Source organism: Coffea arabica, chromosome 9c (genome assembly GCF_036785885.1).
Source record: "Coffea arabica cultivar ET-39 chromosome 9c, Coffea Arabica ET-39 HiFi, whole genome shotgun sequence".
NCBI lineage: Eukaryota > Viridiplantae > Streptophyta > Magnoliopsida > Gentianales > Rubiaceae > Coffea > Coffea arabica.
In genome coordinates, this window is record NC_092326.1 from 33162373 (window position 1) to 33185252 (window position 22880).

General features: G+C 45.9%; 1 long non-coding RNA gene and 1 pseudogene across 1 annotated transcript; one reads left to right on the forward strand and one right to left on the reverse strand.

Moving 5' to 3' along the window:
* Positions 1-1130: 1130 nt before the first annotated feature.
* LOC113708984 (beta-galactosidase 8-like) lies at positions 1131-7957 on the reverse strand (annotated as a pseudogene).
* Positions 7958-9012: 1055 nt separating this feature from the next.
* Positions 9013-21419, forward strand: LOC113709111 (uncharacterized). Its single transcript, XR_011821203.1, has 2 exons — positions 9013-9382; positions 20381-21419. It is a non-coding gene; the product is annotated as an uncharacterized lncRNA (long non-coding RNA).
* The last annotated feature ends 1461 nt before the right edge of the window (positions 21420-22880 follow it).

The window sequence follows — 22880 nt, forward strand, 5'->3', positions numbered from 1 at the left end:
AACTCTAAGCTGTGCCTCCTACGCATAATTGGGCAATTTAACTTTCATTCCTATCAATACCAGGGATTTTATTATTCTCGAGGCATAACGTGTTTGTTTGGATACTAATTGTTTTAAAAAATGCTTTTCTATTGCATCATAAATATATCTTCTAATAATATTTTTATATTTTCAATTATATTTCCATCTAACATATATCACATTGTAAAAAATACTACAATCTTATTCTAAAAATTTTTTCCAAATAATTTTCCAATGGAACAAACCGGTTGATATTCTGAGTGCATTGCAGTGTGATAACAGTAGAATTAAGGCTTGTCGATATTAACTAATGTTAGCAAAATATTTTCCTATAATTAGTAGTAGGACAACATGTAAAAGTAGATGCATGAATGGCTCATTTTCAATGAATATTATCATAACTAAGATGACAAGTTTGTTGTTTACGACAGAGATAAAGTAATGATATAGCGCCCCAATCGAGGATGTGTGTTTGATTTGTTGTGATCGACTAGCCTACTTTTACTTCCGCGTCTTTTATCAAACAAGGGTCTCAACAGGTTCATCCCTGGTTGAAAATTTTCACTACTTCACCAATCAAGACAGGCAAGTTTAGAATTACTAATTACAAAACCTTCCAGCTTAGATTTCTGTTGCCTTAATCAAGAAGAATTTTTTTTTGTTTTTCAAATTCAATGCGTTCTTGCTTCTGATAGACTTAATTTTGCAAGTCTAAAGGAATCTTCATCTTATTGGTCAAACACTAATACCTGCAACTCTACGAAAATTAACCAAACAAACAGAAAGAACTGTTTCTTTACTGTTAGCTCGTGTAAAAGAAGCAAGAAAAGGGCATTTTCTTAAGCCAAAAGCCAAGGTCCTTTGTCATTATGGGCTTGTTCTCCGTTGATTATTTTAGCTGATTATAGATTCTGATTTTGGATAATTAATGTACTGTTTTCATGGTCTCCACTGTTTATCTTCGAGGAGAGAAGTTGCAATATGAAGTGCGACGCTGGCTTTAACTGATGACCATACGGGAGGGGAACTATTAGTTCATATCTAGCTAACGCGGGGACAATGCTTTTGCTTTTGTTCCAATAGCCAATGCTGTAAGGTGCAGGAACCTATCAAGCACAAGAAACTTCTACAGCTAAAGTCTTTGTAATGCCTGCACAAGGGTCACCAAATGTAGCAATTGAGACACCAATGTTGCATCTTCTTGACCCAACGCAAGCCTGCACGAACAAATATTGCCGAATCAGTGAAATGATATATCTTCATCAGAAACATCATGTTAGCTGCAATTGATGAATAATCATGTTTTATATTTTAGGAAAGATTTACCTTCTGAATGATGGATTTTGCATTCTTGCAGCTGCATTTACCATGGCTAAAACTACCACAGGTTCCCTTTGGAGTTCCAAAACTAGCAAACTTGATTGAAGAAATGACCTGATTAGCAGAAGGGCACTCCAGCAACATTGTTGGTCCTGCCTTTTTGGCTGCCTCTTGGTCTGAAGTCCATATGTCTGTCGGAACTGGATGAGACTCCGAAACTTGTGAGCATAGACTTCCTATCTGTCTCATTGCAAAAGATATCTTTGTTGGATCCCCTCTCGTTTGCTCAAACAGCACCAGAACTTTTCCACTCGGTTTTAGCGAGTCTTGAGGTACATGGTAGCTGCACTTAATGGATTAGAAGAACATTCTAACTGTATCCATGTATTAGAATAACTTAAGATACTTGCAGAATTTGGGATGGTTTTCTACAATCCTTGAGACATTTGTTAGAATCAAAAGTTCGTGTATAGTTGCAAGAGCTTGTACAACCTTCATTTGGAGCATTACTGGTAGGCCAATAACGGCCAATGCTATGTCCATTCACCCATGCCTCACCCTTTCCCAAGCCAGAGAGGTCTAAGGCAAGAGGGGGGGCCGCTATCTTATTGTTGGTGCCGTTATAACAATATATATTCAAGGAATTCCATTGAATGTGAACCAAGTAATGAAGCTCTCTCGGGGTACAAAGAAGAAGCATGTTTCTTTTCTTTAACTGATAACATTATGTATAACTACAGAAAATGCATGTCTCACCATCAAAATATCTCAACTTATTTTACTGAAGTTTGGGAGAAATTGTGTCAGGGGATATCACACAGCAAACCAGATTTTACTGGGAAAGAACTGCACTGTTTCAGATATAATGCCTCATCGTCTTATGGTGAAGACTTGAAATAAAAAATACTATGTGAGCGAATCTTCACCTTCCCATTTATTAGCAGGTTTAGATTAAATAGAAATGACCACTTCATTGCTTACAAAGTTCTAATGATAGAACTCTTAATCTAGTTAACTGAGTACCACAGCTTTGAAGGCAGTCCATTACTATTGTATAAGCCTCACAATAGATCCTCTTATGATCATAAAAACCTTCAAAGATGCATTGAGATATACAATATTTTACCTTGTACCATATCAATGGCTGTTTCTTAGGCAAAGCAAGCTGTGATACCCAAAGTGAAGAACCTCCACTTGATAACCCTATCTCTTCCCCTTTCTTTGCATTGAAGGACTCCAATATCAGACATCGATCCTTGAAAGAAGTTAGTTTACTTTGCAGACAGCAATCATGTTGTGTTCAATGATCAACAGAAGAAAATCTTGTTTGTCTAACTTGGGTTGTGTAATTTGCCAAGACAACAATCTAGAACCACAGAGATAGTAATTTCCTGTAAGAAGTTGAAAAGAGGACGGCGATTCTCTTAAATTGAGCAGGAATCCTAAATGGTAAACAAAAATAACCTGATAAGTCCACAGCTGTGAGGAGAAATCAATGATAGAGCCATTTGTGAAACCTTTTAACTGCACTGGGCCAGTAACCCCTGCTAATCAAAGAAGGCTCCATAGTTCTGAAAGTCATTAGAGGTCTGTATCAGAAAATAGTGTGTAAGCTAATATGCTACTTCCCAAGCAGAGATGAATACAGAAATGTTCAGTCACTATAGAAGAACCAAACTCTGCATAGCATGTAGTGCCGAGTGGCATTATCCTTGCATTCAGAAAAACTTTCATACATGTGAAAGGAAGGTTGTACCTCAAGCCCCATTGTCAAACTCAAGAGATCAATTGGGTTTTCTCCTGTTATGAGGGAGATGGGGACTTCCAGTGCAACTTTAGCATTGCCACTGCTGCCTTTCATACTTCCTACAAGATAGTCAATCATCTTACAGTGCGATTCCAAGCACTATTGCTACTTATCTCACCATTGTGTTCAAGAGCATAGAAATATATTTTACTGGCAGTTTGAGTTGAAACCTGGTCCTCTTATGACCCAAGTTACCAGAGAACAATAACAGGCTAACAAAGTGGTAACGGGTATAGTAATTCCAAAATGTGATGGATTACCGATCTCCAATGCTAATTTGGTGATCCAAAATTCTGATTACTTCTTTTGGCTGGAGTACACGTCTAATATATTTCTGTAACATTTTGGTGATGCTCTTGTTTTGAATACAAGTTTCAACACTACAAATAAAATAAGTTGCTAGACCCTGGAGTGGTCTACATTTCTACTACGAAACTATTATTTCATACACATTAGTTCTGCATTCTAAAGATACCTACTCTGGCATACATGATGTATCCTACATAACGTCCAGCATTCCTATTTCGGTATACATGTTAATGCATCAATATAAACTTTACACAACATATAGATTAGCAGCAAATGAGGATTGTTTCCAGTAGCATCACGGAATTGACCTTCTGCCAGAAGAAGCTATTCAGTGGTACCATCCACTTTGAGGGTGGCTTCTGTCATAGAGTTTAAAAGGGTGGTTAAGAAAGAATGATCGAAAAGAAACATCAAGAAAGCAAAGATTTTTTTTTTCTCATCTATTTGTTCTCTTTCTCTTGTGCTGCATCACCTTGGTTTAATTTCTTAGGTGTCTTATATCGTCTATAATTATTTCAATCCGAATTTTCCTCAGATCTTCAGAGTCAATCAAGGGAGGACAGAGGCCAAAACGTGTAAGCATTTTCATCCAGCTTCTCAGCTAGTACTTGGAGCTTCTTCATGGCAATTAGAATTCCAATCATCTCTATTTAACCGAAAAGTAGGATTGATGAAAGCATAAAGAGCATGCCCCAGCGACTGAACATATAAAACTGTCTGGGACCATCTTCAAGGGAAGGCTCATTTCCTTTAATCTCGATACTGCAGAAAATGGTTCAAGAGATTCGTTGGTTATACCAAAATGTTACAGAAGTCTACTAAAAGCAATTACAGATCTACCAAGTTAGTTACCTTGCAGAATACCAGAGATAGTCACTTTTATCACCAGCAGTGCCTATTCGCTCTGCTGAACCAAGCTTCATGAATGCATTCTGGCTTGAGATACCTACAGGTTCATTAACCCAACTGCAACCTGAGAAAGATGCACCAGTAGCCACATCTTCTGAAGACCGGGTAAATCTTGAAAGAGTCCTCATAGAATTAATCTGTCATGATGACAGGTGATGAAATGACGTTAAACAATCACTGGGGCTGTGTAACCCATATTTAGTTGCTCCTGCACCCTTCCAAACAAGTGCAAGACAGGTAGTAGTGTAATTTGTGGGCGAACCTTTGCAGTGTTGAATTCCACATTTTTGCAGGCGGGTAAGATGCTCGCAGTCCATGCAGGCAAGTTATAGGAAGTTCCACTGAAGTCGAAAGTGGCATCGGATTGGCTACCCCAATTGGCAAGAAAAGCAGAACATAGCCCTGATTCTGTACTGTAAACACTGGCCTAAAGAAAGAAAACAGTTTCGAAAAGACCTCATCAGTGAAAAGGTAGAAGTAAAAGATTGTTGTTCAAAGATCTTGAACATTTCATACAAAAATTGCTCTGTTCAGATGGATACAATCAGCTCTTTCACTTCAGCAGAAATGTTTTTACAGGTCCATATACTTTATCCACTGTAATTGTTCAATATTCACCTCCATATTTGGGCCAAGAGGAGTAATAGTTGGATCAGTTGCTACCATTGCCTCTTCACAAAGCTTTATGGCCTTGTGTAAATCTTTTAAGTGCCCCCATTTTGGCTGTCTTATTAGACCTGCAAATAGTAAGCATTTGATGCATTGATGCACAACTCCAAAGAAGAGTACAACTCTCTCCTGACTTCTACTATAATCAGTTAGGATATGGATATTAATAAGCTAAACTCTCTCTCTTTTCCTCAATATATATAATATTGGCTAAAAGGCGTCCAAGACTCTCAATGGCATGCATACATCATTTACGGTAGGCTGCTTCTTGTGCAGTGAATCCCAGATCACTGATTGTCCATGCTTACATGCTGGATTGGCTCGTTGAGACATATTTACCAAGATAATTATACTAACAAGCAGAATAATAAATTTCAAAGTAATGAAATAAGCATACCGTATTCATCTAGTGGAGCATCATAATCATAGCTTGTTGAAATAACTGGTCCGCCACTGGTCCGGCCAAAGTTAGTTCCACCGTGATACTGAAAATAGTCAATGAAATTATAACTAAAAACATCAGGCTGAAATCAAGGAAGGGAATGAAATGGATTACTTGTCAAAATCACAATTAGTCACAATTACGTTAATCATAAAATACCATAAAATAGTTCTGGAAGGTACCACCTCGCTGGAAAAATTGTGCCACAGAAAATGCAATATCCTCTACAGGTCTGGTGGGTATAGCCCCTCCAAATACAAGAAACCTGATGTACCAAACCACAAAAATTTTCCCAAAGACGAAAACATCAGATGATAGTTAGTGAGATGATATCAGCATGCAATTCAAGCAACAAATGCATGTCAAAGGAAACAGAGAAATCATACCATCCAGTCCAATTCTCAGTCCACATATTTGGTTTATTGTCAGAATTTGGGGTAAATTGGTCGCAGTTGAATCCATTGCATGTGTTAATCTGCATTTATATGAAGGTCATATACAAGTCACAATTTTCAGGGATGCATTCCATTAAAAGGGCTCCTAAAATTTCTCAAATTTCTATCCTTTCAATTGAACCACCATAGGTAAGTGGAAGAATGGTCCTCACAATCGGATCAGGAGCATCATTCTGTTGGCACATGGTCCAGACTACCCCAGTATTTGTTGTAAAAAAATAGGAGTATTTCAAAAGTTTTGTTCCACATCGGAAAGCTAAAGAGGTTCTTCATCTTTTATAATACTTACTCATTTATTAAGCTTGTGTTTAGTTGGCAACAAGTGTCGGCTCGCGTGCATGTGAGGGGGCTTGAGTTGGGCCATTTCAGTACAAATTGATGGATTTGCCCCCCGCTCTCCTGCGCGTGGGTTAAACACGGCCCAAGTCAATTTTGCTATGAGTAAAAATAAATTTAAATTTTACTTTTTCACTTTCTATCGAAAGTCAGAGCCCGTAATCTGATAACAGTTTCTGTTACAAGAAATTAGCCCACACTTTTGTTATGTTGTTATATTATCAGATGTTATTCGCCCTTTGAAAAATTACACCATTTTCTCCCCCCTGACAGTAGATACCCTTCCTGTCAGCTTTCTTAATCAACCTCAGGGAAGATTATTGGACCGCCTTGGGAAGCAAATAGAGATTCTTGTTTCATCAAGTCCACAATCATGGTTGTAAATCGCTGCATTTCCACCTGAAACAAAGACTATGCTTATTAACCAAATTCAAAGCAGCAAGATGCAGGTAAATTAATGTAATGAATGAGCTAGAGTATGCACCTTAAATGGCTCATTATTGGTTCTGAACTCGATCCCAGGTATAAAATGCAACCAAAGTGGAAATCCTGTGTTTCATTTTCCCAAAATGGGACCAAAATTTTAATCCAAAAAAAAAACTTCAAGCATTTTTCACTTGAATCCAGGTGAATATTCGAAGAAAAGGAAAAGAGAATCTTTAGTTACCCATAATTCCACTCAGCACAGACATAAGGACCAATTCTCAGCACAACGTAGAGACCAGCTAGCTTCACCAATTTAATAAAGCTAACCAAATCTTTCCTTCCCTCGAAGTCATACTGCATGGGGAAAGAAAAATTTTTTTTTCTTAAACGTTAGGATTCCTTTATTTTCACTTTTTCGGAATGATATGCAAATTCCGTCGAGATTAAGATATCTTACCAAATTCCAAGGTGTAATTATTTTTTATTGTCAAACTTAATTTATGATGTTTATTATTTTTTATTGTCAAACTTAATTTATGATGTTTCTTACGTAATTGGAGAAAAAAACGACAAACATAATATACACAAAAATCGTAGAAATGTAAAATATTTGTCTGCCTCTATATTTTGCTCTGCTAGGAATGCCGAGTAGTTGCTCCGATCCAACATAAAATTTCTCCTCAAGCAAAACATAATTAGAAAGAGAAAAAACTACAAACATAATATGCACAAAAATCCTAGAAATGTAAAATATTTTTCTGCCTATGTATTTTGCTCTACTAGGCATGCCCAATAGTTATTCCAGACCAACATAAAATTTCTGCTGAAGCAAAGCATAATTGGAAAGAAATCCGAAAAGATGAGACCTGGCCTCAAACCGGTTCGTACAAATTCCAAAAGACGTAAGTTTCGATGGCATCCAAACCTCCATCTTTAGACTTCTGAATCAGGTCCGGCCACATCTGCGTTTCCATGTTTCCAATAAATTTCCACACACTTAACATGAATAGTTTGCAAAAAGCGTGTAAATGCGTGTAAAAATTAGTACTAATATGTCTGAAACTGAACTCCAGGGGAGGAGAGCTGTACGGACTTGTGGAGTGCTACGAGGGCAATGGATGGCACCAGAGATCAGAACTTTCCGTTTGCCATCATCACTAAAGCACGGTGATCGAACGTAACATTGGCAGCGAACGACGTCAAAACGGTGGCAAGAAAAACAATTATGAACAGGAACAACACCATTGTCGTTGTTCCTCTCATTTTCTGAAATTTAGCTGCTTCGTTCTGCTTTCTTTTTTTTTTTTTTTTGGTTTTAGAAAAATGATAGTAGTTTTACTTGGAGGATATTCAAATGGTAAGTAATTAATACTAATAAATTGGAATTTTAATGGCGGGTATAAATTTCAGTAGTAGAAGTAGACGGCTTTAAGTAGGGAATCAGGTGGAAACAGAGGAGTGAAGGCAGGCAGCTGTGGTGAGGCGGGAAGGGTACCCATCTGCTGTTATACATCTCTTCTTTTTTGTTTAGATTATTGCACTGATTTGGATTTTCTTGTGTGTCGGTGAGTGACGTGAAGACTGGCATCGTCGTCTTCTTCTTCTTCAGAAAGTAGTAATACCAGTGGACTTCTATTGGAGCATTGCGTAACCACCAGTGAAGGGTGAAATCAGCCAAGTCAATCTTATTATATGTCAGAGGGAGCGTTACTTCTGGTGAATTATGCCACATTTTGCGAGGTTGGAGGAGGGTGAGGAGGAGGATGAAGTCCTTTTTTTTCAGTGAATTTATACACTGGCGGAAACGAATGAATGAATGATTCATCAATGGTGGTGGACTGGTGGGCTACAAGAAGGAGATGGCAACAGGTGTTCCTTTTTTTTTTTTTTTTTTAAGGAAAATATTTAGATGGGTTCGGCTTTAGTTACCCTCGTGAGAAATTTTTGAACCATAGGTCTCTTACTGATCACCCGTTAATACAAGTGCTCGAATCGATAGAATTTTGCTTACCAAGATAGTTCTTACATTAATCGTGGGATTTGAATATACGACTTAAATAATCTATTCTTACGACTAATATATTCTTATGACTTAAAGCCAACTTGATGCTTTTTTATGAGTTATGGAAACATGGTATCTGCCTGGAATTGTTAATAATGCAAGACTGCATTCCCGAGACATTTGGAAATAACTTGGCTAGGAGGGTTTTTGAAAATAATTTCTGGAAAACTGTAAGGGTATGTTTGGTTCCCCATGAAATTTGAGTGTAGAATTGAAATTGGCTCCAATTTCAATTCTTGTGTTTGGTACTATCTTTCCTGTAGAATTAGAATCGAATTGCAATTCCAAATCGATCCAATTCCATGGTTCCAATTCTTTGGCTGGACCAAAGAATTCCAATTCCAATTCCACGGCCAAACTTCCATTCCGGTCAACACGCGGACTTTAAATGGGTAAAAGCTTCCAAAACGGGTCAACTATAAAGCTGGATTAAAAAAAATACAAAGCTGCCTTCTTACTCTCTTCTCGTGAGCAATCACTCTAGCGTTTTCTGCCACCACCACCACCGTCGGTGCCGCCTCTTCTTCCCAACACTTCACCCGTAACCCCTCCAGGCCTTTCCTCCCTCTTCTCTCCTCCCCAACATCGTGTGGGTGAAATCGCTATATTGATTCTGCTATATCGTGGTAAGCTTTCGTTCCACTATATCCTCTCTCTTTCTATGTGATTCGCTTCTTCTCTAGATTTGCAAAACTAGGGTTATTTTGCTAATGATACAGCCCATATGATTACTGATGACCACGTCGTAGATGTCAAAATCATACATAAAAAGTAACACAGAAGGAAAAGAAATTGTAAGAATCATCACGTTTCTTCATAAAAGGAAATACGAAAAAAAGAAAGAGAAGACAAATTGCCATTTTATCTTTCTTCACTTTCTGAAAAACGATGTTTATGATCTGTAGATGTGGATTTTCAATGTGGCTGCAGAGGCCCCGTCCTGGGTCTAGACACGTGGCAGCCCAGGCCTGGCCGAGCTGGGCCTCGACCCCAGGCCCCTGGCTGTCGTCCTGGGCCGCGCTGCTAGGGCTCCTGAAGGGGGCGAGGATCCATCCCGAAGAGGTCGGGGACGATCCCCCTGAATGCGGGATAGGGGGCTATTCTAGGCAGGTCCCGGAACGTGCGGAGGTCGGACTCCCCTAACAGGTATAAAAGGTGACACACATCGACTGTACAAGGTACACTGACTATTGGCAAATTACTCCCGGTTGTTCCTACTTCCCTTGAACTCTACTCACCGGAAAACTAACTTGACCGTCAGAGTGCCATCGGGGACAACCCTCGGGCCCCCTCTTCTAGTTCATTCTTGTTTGTTTTGCAGGCTTAGGACCAACTCTCCCATCAGCACCCCGAGCTCATCAGTTCAGCTCGGTCCGGGGAAGCTCAGCGCTTCTTCAGTTGGCGCCGTCTGTGAAAACCGTAAGGTAGTTGAGATTGTGTTGATGGCCAGGACGCGATCCAAGCGAACGGCAGAGAGAACCGGCCCTGGAGGCGGTGAGGGGTCCCAGCGAAGAGAGGCTGAGGCATCCCGGGTTCGTGGCGGAGAACCTCCCTATGCTGGAAGACATCATCCGGCAGGCGAAGGAGGGGGTGGGGGCTGGAGGCCCGTAAACCTCGAAGGCCAAGGGAAAAGAGAAAGAGCCACTCCTCGACCCCTCGGAGGATGAGTCACGCGACCAACCCCCTAGAAGGAAACGGCCACGGACTCCACCTCGCCCGCGAGCCTCGGTAGTCGGGGACAGCGAGAGGTACTCCCACTACAGGTCCGCGGGGAGTAGGCCGAGGGACCCCTCGCCGAGGAGGCCTGTGCGAAATGGGCTTGACCGTTCTCCAGCCCGGTCTGCCAAGAGTCGACCGCGCGACCACCTTCACTTGAGGCCTGTCCAAGACGAGCTCAAGCAGATCTTGCGGCCGCGGTTGTACGAAGACAACTACTCCACCTCGCCCTTCCCCAAGGAGATAGAGGATTACCCCCTACCCCGGAGGTTCAAGATCCCGAGCATCGAGATGTATGACGCTTCCATTGACCCGAAAGACCACCTCTCGGTCTTCCTGACGCACATGCAACTGCAAACTGCTGCGGACGAGATCCGCTGCAAGACTTTCCCTATGTTCCTGAAGGGGAAAGCTCAGCTCTGGTTCCAAGGCTTGGCACCAAGGTCTATCCGGAGTTTCCCCGAGCTGGCTAGGCAGTTCGTCGCCCAGTTCGTCTCCTCGAAGACCTATGCGAAGAACGCCACCCACCTGATGTCTATCAGCCAGAAGCCCGACGAGTCGCTGAGGAACTTCATGACCCGCTTCAACGCGGAGAGCTTGCAGGTCAGGGACAAAGATGAAAAAGTGGTAATGGTCGCTTTCACGAACGGGCTCAGGATAGAGGAGCTCTTCTACGAGTTGGCCAAGAAGCCTCCCGTAAACCTGGAGGAGCTCCTAACCCGGGCACAGGCGGCCGCTAACGCGGAGGAGGCAGGCCGCCTGAAGAAGGAGTCAGATCGGGAGTTCGGAGATCGGAAGGGTCGGACAAACCCCCCAGAGGGCAAGGACGCCTCGGCCAAGAAGAACGTCTTTGATCGGCTCTCGAAGGAGAAGGCCCCTGCTCCGCCGCCACTCCCGGAGAAGAGCTACACCCCTCTGACATGGCCTAGAGCTCAGATCTTGGCCGTTATGGAGGCGGAAGGGCTGGGAGATCGGCCGCCAAAGATGGGGACACCTCGGAACAAAAGGAACCAGGACCGGTACTGTGCCTTTCACCGCGACGTGGGACACGACACGGAGGGATGTTGGGCTCTGCGAAAGGAGATCGAATATCTGATCCAGCGCGGTTTCCTTGGGCGGTTCGTACACCATGGCCGGCCGGGCCAGGAGTCCGGGCGCCATTACTATGGAGACCGGCATGAGGGACAGCGTCACGACCGCCCTGAGCGGCGTGACGCTCCTAGGGACCACTCTCCAGACCAGGACACCCAGAACTTGGCGGGAGTGATAAACACCATCACCGGGGGCCCCACGGGGGAAGACAGTCATACAGTTTGGAAGAACAAGCGACCACCCCCCGAGGGGGACGACTCCTTGAAACACTTGCGCATGGACGAGGATATCACCTTCGGACCAAGGGATGCGGTCCTCCTGGCGTCCGGGAACCACGAGACCATCATGATAGACATTGTCACCAACAACTATCGGGTGAAGAAGGTGTATGTCGACCAAGGTAGCGCGGTTGACATTATGTTCTATCGGGTGTTCAAGGAGCTCGGATTGAAGGATGACCAACTGACCCCGGTTCGAACACCTCTGGTGGGTTTCACCGGGCCGCCCATTAATCCGGAGGGAATGATCACCCTGATGGTCACGGTAGAGCAGGCCCCCAAATGCCGGACCATCCCTGTCAACTTCGTGGTGGTCAAGCAGCCATCCTCGTACAACTTGTTCCTGGGTCGGCCGGCTCTGAACGCCCTCCGAGCTATTCCATCTACCCTCCATCTCAGTGTTAACTTTCTTACTCCATGAGGGATAGCCGAGGTGCACGGTGATTCAGAGGTAGCCAGAGCTTGCTATTTGGCCACTCTCCGCGGGCCGGAGAGGGTGGTCGCCCAGATGACCTGTCTGGAGCCTTACATCCCGGGGGATGAAACCCGGCAGCCGGGCACCCAGGATGAAATCGAGGAATTCCCCTTGAGAGAAAATCGGCCAGACCAGGTGATCCGCATAGGCGCGCTGCTGCCCCCCGAGGAGAAGGAGGACTTGAAGGCTCTGTTAAGGGAATACTCCCAGGTCTTTGCTTGGTCGGTGGATGACATGCCCGAGATCCCGACCGACTTGGCAGTCCACCACCTCGACGTGGATTTCCGCTTCAAGCCAGTCAAGCAGAAAAAGAGGAGTTTCGCCCCAGAAAGGAACGAGGTGATCAAGAAGGAGGTCGGGAAACTGCTGGAGTCCAAGATCATCCTGGAGGTCTACTACCCGACCTGGTTAGCCAACCCGGTACTGGTAAAGAAGGAGAACCAGACCTGGAGGATGTGCGTGGACTTCACGGATCTCAACAAAGCCTGCCTAAAGGACTGCTTTCCTCTTCCGAGAATCGATAGGTTAGTAGATTCTACTGTGGGATTTGATGTCTTATGTTTTCTGGATGCTTTCAAGGGGTACCATCAGATAGAAATGGCTAAGGAGGACCGGGAGAAGACCTCGTTTATCACCGAGGAGGGAACCTATTGCTACCGGACCATGCCGTTTGGTCTAAAAAACGCTGGATCCACTTACCAGCGCCTGGTCAACAAACTGTTCCAGAACCAGATCGGCAGGAGCATGAAAATTTACGTAGATGACATGATCATCAAGAGCCGGACAGACCAGCAGCTCGTCCCCGACCTGAGGGAGATCCTTAGCATCCTGCGGGAAAGTCGGATGCGACTGAATTCGAAAAAGTGTACTTTCGGAGTTAGGTTGGGAAGGTTCCTGGGGTTCTTGGTATCCCGGGATGGGATCCGGGCCAACCCGGATAAACTCCAAGCCATCATGGACATGGCCCCTCCCGAGAAATGTAAAGGAGGTTCAGCGGCTCACAGGAAGGGTGGCCGCCCTGAACAGATTCCTCTCGCGTTCCGCGGTCCGGGGGCTGCCTTTCTTTCGCATTCTAAAAGCGCCTAAAGATTTCCAATGGACGGAGGAGTGCCAGAAATCCTTCGCCGATCTCAAGGCATACTTAGCAGAGCTACCCACTCTGACGGCCCCGGAGCAGGGGGAGACCCTGTTCCTATACCTGTCTACTTGCAACGAAACCGTTAGCGCGGTCTTGGTACGGGAGGACAGGGGGGTTCAGAGGCCAATATACTCTATCAGCCGTGCTCTACAAGGGCCGGAGACGCGGTACACGCCACCTGAAAAACTAGTCCTGGTTTTAGTGCACGCTGCCCGGAAGCTCCGACCTTACTTCCAGGCCCACAGCATCGTCGTCCTAACCGATCAGCCTCTACGGCAGATACTCACCAAGCCCGAAGTCTCGGGCAGGATGACCAAGTGGGCCGTCGAGCTGGCCGAACATGACATCGGCTATCGGTCTCGCACAGTCATCAAGGCCCAGGCCTTGGCAGACTTCCTTGCTGAGGGGGCTAGTTTAACCCTAACCGAGCTAAGTTCCCTGCGCGAGGAGGTACGGCCGAAGGAGACCTGGGTGTTGTTTGTAGACGGGGCCTCCAGCAAGGAAGGTAGCGGGGCGGGTCTGTTACTCATCTCATCCACCGGGGAAGAGTTGACCTACGCTCTCCGATTTGACTTCCCCGCGTCCAACAATGAGGCCGAGTACGAGGCCCTGCTCACGGGATTACGGATAGCCCACCAGATGGGTATAACCGAGATCCAAGTCCGAAGCGATTCTCAGCTCGTCGTCCTCCAAGTCCTCGGGGAGTACGAGGCCAAGGAGGAGGTCATGAAGAAGTATCTGGCCAAGGTGCAGGAGGCAACAGCCCTATTTGATACCTTTGACATTGAGCGGGTGCCAAGATCGCAAAACAAGCGTGTGGACGCCCTGTCGAAGACGGCATCCTCCTCGTTCGCGCACTTGAGAAAAGAAGTTCTGGTAGAGGTAGTAAAGCAGAAAAGTATCGATCAGGTCCGGGTCCTAACTATAGACAGCTCGGCCACCTGGATGACACCCCTCATCGACTACCTCAGCTCGGGTGTCCTTCCTGAGAACAAAATCGAGACCCGCCGAATCCAGCTCAGAGCTGCCAAGTACGCCTACGCTGGGAGAACCCTCTACAGGAGGTCATACCTGTCTTCCTGGCTAAAGTGCGTGACTCCCGAGGAGGGTGACTACGTCCTCCGCGAAATCCATGAAGGGATATGTGTGGCGCACGTGGGGTTCCGGGTGTTGGCCAAAAAGTGCTTTCTCTCGGGCTATTATTGGCCCTCCGTCTTTCGAGATGCCGCAGAACTGGTACAGAAATGCCGAGCTTGCCAGGTGCACGCCCCACTGCGTCACCAGCCAGCTCGGGATATGATCCCCATCCACAGTCCCTGGCACTTCGCCCAATGGGGGATAGACCTCCTAGGCCTTTTCCCCCGAGCTCCGGGAAGGTACGAGCATCTCGTGGTGGCTACCGACTACTTTACGAAATGGATGGAAGCGGAATCCCTGGGCACTATCTCTAGCAGAGCAATCCAAAAATTCTTTTGGAGGAACATTGTCTGCCGCTTCGGTATCCCGCATGTCTTGATATCCGACAACGGGCGCCAGTTTGCTGAGAACCCCTTCCGGAGCTGGTGCGCCGAGTTCGGGATCAACTAGCACTTCACGTAGGTCGATCACCCCCAGGCCAATGGTCAGGTGGAGAACGCTAATCGAACCATTCTGCAAGGGTTGAAGACTAGGTTGGAGTCAGCCCAATCGAGCTGGCTGGATGAACTCCCTAGTGTCCTCTGGGCTTACTGCACTACGCCTAGGACGGCCACCCACGAGACCCCGTTCTCTTTAACTTACGGAGTAGAGGCGGTGGTGCCCGCGGAGATTGGTCTCCCCTCGCCCCGGACACAGAATTTCGTTGCGTCGACCAACGAAGAAGAGCTGCGGTGCAGCTTGGACATGCTGGAGGCTAAGCGTGAAGAAGCAGCAGTACGGATGGCTAAGTACAAAAACCAGCTCGCCCGCTATCATAACGTCAGAGTAAGGACTGTGCAGTACCAGCCGGGGGATCTCGTCCTAAGGAAGAACTCGGTTAGCCGAACTCACGGCTCCAACAAACTCGACCCAAATTGGGAGGGCCCATACAAGGTCCTTGAGGTGAGCCGATCTGGCTACTGTAGGCTCGCCAAGATGGATGGATCTGAGGTACCCCGTACTTGGCACTTCTCCAATCTGCGACTGTTTGTAGCATAGGTTGGACCAGGGTGTTCAGTTGTCTGTTCTCTGAAATCCGAATTTTTGTTTTACCATTCAATAAAAGCTCGACTTTCGTTTTTATTTGCACTTGTATTTGTTTTCCTTTTAAGTTCGTATCTTATACTAGCACACTTAGCGTTCCCTCACTAAATGTCCTAGTGGGTGGCTAAGGGGGCTAGTAATGCAACCAGGCAAGTGCTCGGCCCCGGGAGGTCGGCACGACTGGGAAACTTGGAAGGATGATGCGAGAGAGCTCGGCCCAGGAGGTCGGCGCGAAGCTCGGCCCCAAGAGGTCGGCACTGATAGAAACTTCCCGATGGATGCTCGACCCCAAGAGGTCGGCAAGGGTTAAAAGCTTGGGAACCTGGGAGCCCGACGCTCGGCCCCGAGAAGTCGGCGCGGAATGGACTATTCTTGGTCTGATGGGATCCTAAACTATTCTTGGTCTGAGGGGATCCAAGGTTCAACGCTCGACCCAGGAGGTCGGCGGGGAAAATCCTTAAGGTTTAGCGTTCAGCCCCAAGAGGTTGGCCCGTTGCCTTGGTAGTACGGAGCGGTGCTCGGCCCGGGAGGTTGGCACACGGCTTCGCCAACCTGGTTGTCTTTGATAATGTGATTGCCAGACTAACAAGGGTATACGTTTGGTGCTCGACCCAGGAGGTCGGCACATGACTTTGGTTACGGGAATTGGTCGCAGGCCGGGAATGCAAAATAATTCTCTTCGAATTTCATATACGCATTCAAAGCCTATCTATTACAAAACTTCCAAACTACCTATCTATTACAAAATGTCCGAGTTGCCTATCTATTACAGAGTGTGCCGAGCCATGAAAAGAAGACAGCTCGGACCCCCTTCTTCTTGCTGGTAGTCCGCCTGGAGCAGGAGTTGAAGGTATACCCTAGGCATGCTGAGAGGCGTATGGTAAAGGCTATTCAAACAGGGGAGCCTTTCCGTCTCAGGTGGACCTTCAAGAGCATTTTCAACTGGAGCAGGGTCACATCCTTATAAGAAGACAGAAAGGGTTTCTGGAGTGGCCGCCGCCCTAGGCCACCGGCTCCTTCCCGGAAGCCCTGCCGGGAGACTCGCCTTCCTCCAGGGGAACCTCCGCCAGCTCGGCTCCAACGTCGGTTCGGCCTACCAGCTCCTTCAGGGCATGTCCCTTGCGGTACCCGTCGAAGAGCCAGTCCAGCCTCTCCTCGGCCGCGGGGTTATAGTCCTTGAAGTCCGCCAAGTTGAAGCCAGGAGGGTCGAGGCTCTTCACCTTGTTCAGGACCCGCGTAGCGCCGACCTGGAGGATGGGCAGGTTAAGGAGGGCGATGTCCTCTTCAAACTGCTCAGAGGAGATGAACTCCCTGACAGCCCTCTTCCGCTCCCGACTGACGGTGCCGAAGAGCTCGACGGCGTGGTCCTCCTTCAGCTTGGCCACACCAGCCCTCTCCTGGTCGAGTTCCGACCTGGTGGAGGCGAGCTGGACCTGAGCTGTATTCAGTTCCTTCTCGGCCTTACCCAGTTTGGCCTTAAGGGAGTCCGCATCCTTAAGAGCCTGGGAAAGCCTCTTCTCCGTCTCCTGATTCTTCTTCTGCAGTTTCTTCAAGTCGGGAGACAGCTCGAAGAAGCGGGTCGCCAGGGCAGCACCAGCGGCGTTGGCCTGAGGAGGAGGGAAAACAGGTCAGCACGTTGCGATACCTAACCAAGACACAGATGCAGAACTGACCCATGGGCTAGAAGACTTACTTGAGCCTGGGCGGTGTAATACGCGTCCAGGAGCTCGGAAGGGTCGGCCAGCTCCATCCACCTCCTGTCGCGGGGGAGGACCGAGCCCACCATTAGCTCGCGAGCCACCTCGGAAAACTGGGCTCGGTCGTTGATGGAGAGCTCCCAGGGCGGACAGAAGCGGCGGGGGTCGTGCATGGTAGGGGCCTGACCCGGTTTCAGGGGAGCTATGTAGCGAAAATGCCACAAGCTCGGGGGAGGCGACTCCCGAGCATGCTCCTCGGCGGAGCCAACGCCCAAGTGGACTGGCCCCCCTGATACAATGGTAAGAGGGGGAGGCTGCGCAGGGACCAGCGCGAGTTTTTTTCTGAACTGGGAGGGCTCGTCCCCTTGACCCCTCTTCTGACCGGCCGCCTTTTTCGTGTTGTTGGCAGTCTTCTTGGAGGGGGAGGAGGTGTCCTGCGTTTCCTTCTGGGGGGCTTGGCCGCCCCCCAGGGTCGAGGTCGCCCCAGAGACCTCCTTGGTAGCTTCTGGCTGGGGGGTGGCGGTAGCCTCCTCAGCGGGTGCGCCTAGCAGTTGGGAAAGCTTCCTCACTGCAAAAAGCATCGCGGGGTCAACTAAGACAAAACGGTAAGAAGATGTACATGTATGCAAATGCAATGAACTGCAGGGTCAGGGTCGGCGTTACAGGCGACGAGGTCGACAGAGGAGGCCACCACCTCGCCGGGGGACCCGGACAATGTCCCCATCAGTCCGGCCGCAGAGATCTGCTTGCTGGAGAACTTGGTGGCAGTGAGATTCACCTTAGAGCTCAACAGCTGGATGAGAGTTTCAGAGTCCAAGTCCTTAGGGTAGGGGTCAGTCTTGACCTCCCCGACCCTCCACACGGTGGCGTCAAAACCGGTGGATTTCACAAAGAAGAAGTCCCCTTTCCAGTTTTTGACTGAAGAGGGGAATTTATAGAACAAGTCCTGGCAGCCCTTGTCCCCCCGACCTTGGTTCCCGGTCCGGCGGCAGAAGTAATACCACCCAATAAGGGCTGCCTTGAGGACGAAAGCAGCTCGAAAGAGGGAGAGGGAGTAAGGGATGGAGCAGAGTTGGCAATAGATCAGGAATCCTATGACGATCCTGATCGAGTTAGGGTGCACCAGGGTGATCCTGAGCCCAAAGTAGCTCAGGATCTCGGCCAGGGCCGGAAGGATCGGTAGACGGAGCCCCCCGATCAGCTGTTCCTTGTAGATAGCTACGAAACCAGGGGGAGGTCGGCTGGCTCGGTCGTCGGGCCTGGCAGCCCTTGGCTCGAAAGTCGGAGGGATAGAGTAGGACCTGACCAGCTCGGCCACCGTTTCGGGTGAGATGGTGACCTCCTCGTGGTCAGGGTAGCCGTAGCTAAATTTAAGAGCATCCCCCTGCGGGGGGTCAGGGGTCCTCTCGGAGGAGTCCCTATTCTCTCCAGCTCCTCCCTAGGCTCCGCCGGGGGAATCATGTGGAGAATGGGGAGAAGGGACAGAGGCGGGCCGTTGCTCCATATAGGCGTCGAACTCAGCCGCCTCCTCCACGTCTCGGGCTGAAGGAGAGTGGGCAGAGGGAGAGCTCATAATGTCTATGGGATCAAGCAGGTCGGGGTTAGAAGCAGAAGAAGAGGAAGGGGGAGGAGGAGAAGGTGAAGACGAGGATGAAGAAGAAATGAAGATCCTGATGGCTCTACGGCGGATCGGACTTTGGGACGCGGTGGAAGTAACGTCGGAATGACCCGACATAAAAAGCAGGAGGTAGCGGAAGGCAGAGGGGACACTGTAAAAGGAAAAGGAATCGCAATAGGGACTTACTGATGATCAAGGCAGAGGAAGGATGGAAGACTCGCCGGAATCTGGGCACGGGACACCGGAAGTTACTGGAAAATGGAAATGCGAATGCACAGGGAAAAGGGGAATGCGAAATGCACGAGAGGAAGGGGAAGTGGCAAACGGAACAGACTGAAATCTGGTGACCCCTATTTATGGGGGGAAGAGTGGGGGGAAAACGGTTGCGTGGATTTGAACCGTTCCCCATGTGAACGCATTTAATGCTGGTACGAAAACCGAAAAGGCGTGACAACTGAAGGGACGCGGACGCAGCGCTCCTGTGACAGTACTGTACCAGAGGTGACCTTGGCAGGGTAGTGCACGGCGCTGGCCTCCCACGTGGCAAAGGTAGATTAGGTTTGCCTGACAGCCCTACCTAATCTAGGGGGCTAGTGCAGAGGCCCCGTCCTGGGCCTAGACACGTTGCAGCCCAAGCCTGGCCGAGCCCCAGGCCCCTGGCGGTCGTCCTGAGCAGCGTTGCTAGGGCTCCTGAAGGGGGCGAGGATCCATCCCGAAGAGGTCGGGGACGATCCCCCTGAATGCGGGATAGGGGGCTATTCTGGGCAGGTTCCGGAACGTGCGGAGGTCGGACTCCCCTAGCAGGTATAAAAGGTGACACACATCGACTGTACAAGGTACGCTGACTATTGGCAAATTACTCTCGGTTGTTCCTATTTCCCGTGAACTCTACTCACCGGAAAACTAGCTTGACCGTCGGAGTGCCCTCGGGGACAACCCTCGGGCCCCCTCTTCTAGTTCATTCTTGTTTGTTTTGCAGGTTTAGAACCAACTCTCCCATCAGCACCCCGAGCTCATCAGTTCAGCTCGGTCCGGGGAAGCTCAGCGCTTCTTCAGTGGCTAAAAGGACTCCAGGCATAGTAGAAACTAGAAAGGGTACAGAAATAAAGTAGACAAGATGTTAAACGAGGACTTCTCGCATGACATTAGAAACTAAAAAAGAATTTACGACTTAAGCTAGTATAGAAAACTTCAATTTTTAGCATTGATTAATGCTAGAATTTATCATGGGACCAGATATTTGAGAATACGTTTTTCTATTTCTTTTAGTGAGAATACATTTGTTAGACTTTTAGTGAGAATGCATTCTTATAAAGTACCACAAATTTGTGTTGCAATATTTTCTATTTATATTGTCATTGTTGGTTGTGGTTTTTGCCTGAATGTAAAGAGCAATATACTTGGATTTCCGGCTGGACTTTGCCCAATCGTTGGAGTTGGTGGACATATAAGTGGTGGTGGCTACGGTTCACTGTTGCAAAGATATTGCTTGATGGTGGATAATGTTCTTGATGCTCAGATTATCGATGTTAACAGCCAGGTTTTGGATAGAAAAGAAATGGGAGAAGATCTGTTTGGGGCTATTAGAGATGGTGGTAGTGCTAGTTTTGGTGTTGTTTTTGCATATAGAATCAGGTTAGTCAGAGTGCCTGAAATTCACACTGTTTTTAATGTGCAGAAGACTGAGGCAGAGAATGCAACAGATGTTCTTTACAAATGGCAAAATGTTGCTGACAAAATTGACAACGATATGTTCATTAGAGTTCTTGTGCAGCCAAATACTGGAAAAGTAAAGAGTCCAAAATCATTAGATTGACATTTTTGGGACATTTTCTTGGAGATGCAAACAGGTTGATTTCTGTTATGAACATTGGATTTCCTTAACTGGGATTGAAGAGAAGTGATTGTTTGGAAACAAGTTGGATTGACACGATGCTCTGGTGGTATAGCTACAAGATTGGGACAGCAAAGGAAGTACTATTAGGAAGGGCTTTTGATCAATTGATCTTCTTGAAGAGAAAATCAGATTATGTACAGAACCCATTCCTAAAGATGATTAGTATCACTATTCAAGAAAATGGTTCAACTTGGAAAAACAAGACTTGTTTTCAATTCTTATGGTGGAAGAATGAGTGAAATTCCTGAGAATGAAACACCATTTCCTCATAGGGCGGGGATCATCTTCAACCTGCCAGATTGGTGAAAGTGAAGGCTACCGTGGATCCACAAGATTTCTTCAGGAATGAACAGAGCATCCCCACTTTGAACCTTCAAACCTCTAAAGGGAGGAAGGGACGAAAGTAAAGAGCAACAAATGATAATTGCTCATATAGTAACGATTATCAAGTAGCAGAGGTGCCTTGTCCTATTAATGGCTTTAGCATAAAATGTAATGTTAATGAATGGATAGAGTGAGCATTACTTTTGTAGCATTGTAGCACCGAATGGTTGCTTGTGCATTAAAGAGGCAAAAGTGATGTACATTCATGCATTAATTTCACTTATTACAGACCTTATTGTCTATATAATCTTGTAAGATGCAAAGCTCAAACATTTGTAATAGGTACAAGTTATGACTTCCCTCCCCAATTCATATAATAGAGTAGGCTTTTAATTTTCTAAATTTAAAGTTCTTAACTGTAAGAAAAATATCAAGGTTTTAACTTGATGAATATTAACTACTTTTTAAGTTAGAATATATAATTAGTTTTTTATTGAATATAATTTAATTAAGAATAAAGGAAACAAGAATAATATATATATTGCAAAAAAGGAACTAATTGGTTTTCTTTTTCTTTAAAGCTTTAGTAACAATTAGTTAAATGCAAGAAAAAATAAATTATTAAAGGCACTAATTGGTTTTTTCCTTGAAGCTTTATTGACAGTTAGTTAAATATTAAAAAAATTATTACATAGGAAAAAGAAAAAAAGAAAATTTTTATGTAAGCAAATGTTAGATGGAAGCAATTCTAATTCTTAATGAATTCTTCTCTCATCCAAACAAAGAATTTGAAATTCTAAATGAATTCTGTATCAATTCTATGCATTTTCCAAACAAAAGAATTCCAATATTTTGGAATTCCAATTCCTAGAATTTTAATTCTATAGAATTCCAATTCCAATTCAATTCCAATTCTATACAACCAAACGCTCCCTAAAACTAAATGGTGCCTAAATGCTCTCCGCTCTTTGCAGATCAATTGGACTAAGCTAGTTAATTTTTTACCGAATAAAACTTTGATTTTCTTTGTTTGCGTCCCTGAATAGTTTGATAAACAAACTTGTGACATCTCGTCTAATTGTGATAAACTTTTGATAAATAGTTTGAATAGTCTAAGTGCCCTTGTCATCTCGTCCTCCACCGAGAGAAAACCAATGATAAACAAACTAATTGGTTTGTGTTCTTTAAATGTGACGTGTGTATGATAAAAAAAAGTAATTAAAAAATGTGTTAAAATAATATTTTCAAAATTTTGTGACAAAAACTTACGACCCAAACAACATAATTAAAAAGTGAGTTGCCTTTGTCATCTTGTGACATTTTGGATAGCCATTATTTGACTCTAAATTATTTGCTTGTATCACAAACACAATTTTCAACATATCTTTTTTATCTTTTCAATTACTTTTTTATCTCATATACATCATATCACAAAAAGTATTACATTACTTATTTTAAATAATATAACAAATAATCTTCTATCCAAACACTCTCATTATGTTCTCCTTCACATTTTTTCTTGAATTTAGGCACAATGGAGTGATCCCACTAACTCTTGAGGTCTCATCTTTTACATGGTCAAAGAGATGCGATAGAAAAACACTACTGCAACGATTGTGTTGGGCATTATCTCTCAAATTCCTAGTTCGTTAAATGTAGGGATGGGCGC